The sequence below is a fragment of the Crocuta crocuta genome, unplaced genomic scaffold (genome assembly GCF_008692635.1).
Source record: "Crocuta crocuta isolate KB4526 unplaced genomic scaffold, BGI_CrCroc_1.0 scaffold7, whole genome shotgun sequence".
Lineage (NCBI taxonomy): Eukaryota > Metazoa > Chordata > Mammalia > Carnivora > Hyaenidae > Crocuta > Crocuta crocuta.
The window spans coordinates 10,660,982-10,663,566 of NW_027531904.1; positions in this window are offsets into that span (position 1 = coordinate 10,660,982).

Genomic DNA, 2,585 nt, shown 5'->3' on the forward strand with positions numbered 1-2,585 from the left:
GCTTGGGTCCCTGTCCCTGGAGACCCCAGCCCCGCATCCCCCTGGGCCCCGTGACCTCTCGGCGGTGACACGTCCACTCTGCGGACCCCAGGTCGGCGCGCCTCCGGGAGGCTCACCTCAACGAGAACCACGTCTAAAAGCGCAGCTCACGGGCGCACTTCACATTCCGACGCTCCAGTGCGGGGACCAGCCGTCTCATCTCGGGCGCGTGACTCAGACTCGCCTCCCGGGCGGCGCCTGTGCAGGGCTCTGGGGTGAGCCCCCCGCGCCCGTGCTGCAGAGAGCGTGCAGAGGGGCCGGCGGGAGGGCGCACCTTAACCCCTCCAGTGCAGGGGCGCACAGCCGAGAGGCAGCCTTGAGGCCTTCCTCTGACTCGGACTGCTCAGCCTGCGACCAAGTTCAACTCTGCGGCCTCAGTTTGCTCAGCTGCTAAAAGGGTAAGAATCGTGCCTACTCCAGGATTTCCACGATGGCCAGAGACTGCCGGGCGCACACGGAGCGACCACCCCCGCATCTTCCCCATCCAGGCCGAATGTCAGCCACTCCTCCGCTTCTGAGGAGGAGACAAGCAAATAAGGAGGGAACTCAGCTATAAAAGTGGTCACCACTGATTAAAAATAAATTTATAATATAAATGCAAATTTATTAGAAATCTGAGAAAGTTATTCTTTGAAAAAAACTTTAAAATATTTTTTAAGTTAAAATTATAGGGGCGTCTGGGTGGCTCAGTCAGTTGAGCGTCTGAGTTCAGCTCAGGACATGGTCTCGTGGGGCCTGGAACCTGCTTGGGATTCTGTGTCTCCCTCTCTCCGCCCCTCCCCTGCTTGTGCGCGAGCCTGCGTGCTCTCTCTCACTCTCAAAGATAAATAAGTAAACTTTTTAAAAAAAGGTAAAATTATAAAAGTATAGGCTGTACAAAGCTAATCAATACACAAACCAGTATTGGAAACACTTTTGGTTTATTTGCTTTGGAATTCTTACAATAGAGTGGAAAGCTAATGAATTAATACAAAAAGATGTTTGCAGCCTTTTATTTACTGCAGTATTTACAACAGCCAAGACACAGAACCAGTCCAATGTCTGTCCACAGATGAATGAAGATGGCACACACGCGCACACACACACACACATGCACAATGTGCAATATCAGCATAAAAAAGAATGAGATCCTGCCATTTATGAGCACATGGATGGGCCTAGAGGGCATTATGCTAAGTGAAATGTCAGACAGACAAATACTATACGATTTCACTTATACAGAATCTAAAAAGCGAACCAAACCAAACAGAAGCGGACTCATAAACACAGAACAAACCAGTGGCCGAGAGAGGAGGGTGATGGGAGATGAAACACATGGAAGGGATGAAGAGGTAAAGTTAAAAAGTCACAGGGACGAAAACTGCACACATGGAATATAGCCGACAATATTGGAACAACTTCGGAGGCGGACAGATGGTGACTCCGCTTACCTCGGTGAGCATTTCATAACGTGTTTACAGTCAGCGTTGAATCACTATGTTGTACGTCCAAAACTAGTACAATCTGCCAGCTACAATAAAAAAATTGTTTTTAAATTAACAAGTTTGAAGATCTCAGGGACAGCGTGGTGGTGACAGCTGATGACACTGGTACCTCTGCCCCTAACCCTCCGTAGCTGAGTCAGGTCCCCTGCGGGGACGGAACCGTGTGCTCAGTGTGCTGTTGGAGGGGGTTCCTGGGCGTGGGCTGTGGACGCCGGCTTCAGCACCCCCATGGCTGAGGGCTGGTTGGAGCCTCTATGGCGCCAAATGCGGGGCCTCTGCACACAGTGCACCCCTCCAGTTTGCAAGAGTGGGGGAGGGGCTCTGCATCTGGGGCGCTGCCGGCTGGCTGCCGGCTGGCCCGACGGATCGNCCCTGCAAACACCACTGCCAGCTGAGTTGCTGGAGTCAGGTTCCCAAGGTCCCCTGGACGGGGAGCTCCTTGAGGGGACAGGGTCACTAGGGTTTGCACAGGACATGCACTGCTCTCATGACAGAATGGACGGCATAGGAGCCAAACACAAGACGTCCAGCCTACAAGGTGGGTGATCAACCTCGGGGTGTGAGCCTTCAGGACAGGAGACCCTTGCTGCCCCGAAGCGCGGGCCTCTACCACAGCGCCCTCTTTTTCTTGAGCGCCCAGAGGGGCGGGCGCAGAGCCAAGTAAACCAGCCAGCCAGAGCTGGGGGTGGGGGCTCGCCGGTGACCCGGGTCTCTCCTTCCTGTCCCCTTCCGCTGCACGGTCCCAGGGACGACTGCATCCCTGTGTGACGGGACAGGGCCTCTCAGCCCCTTGGGGACTGAGGCTGGGTCTGGAGGCTCCAGACGCAGGCGGCAGGTGGATGGAGGGGCCGGCACTGACCGCTGACTCGACGCCACTGTGCAGCACACGGCGCTCTGTCTCCGATGCAGAAGGGACTTTCCGGACTCTCCCTCTGTGGTTTCAGCAGGATACACGTCGCTTTTTGTTCTGCTTTCTTAAAAAAAAATTTTTAATGTTTATTTTTTATTTTTGAGAGAGTCAAGAGTGCAAACAGGAGGGGCAGAGAGAGAGGGAGACACAGA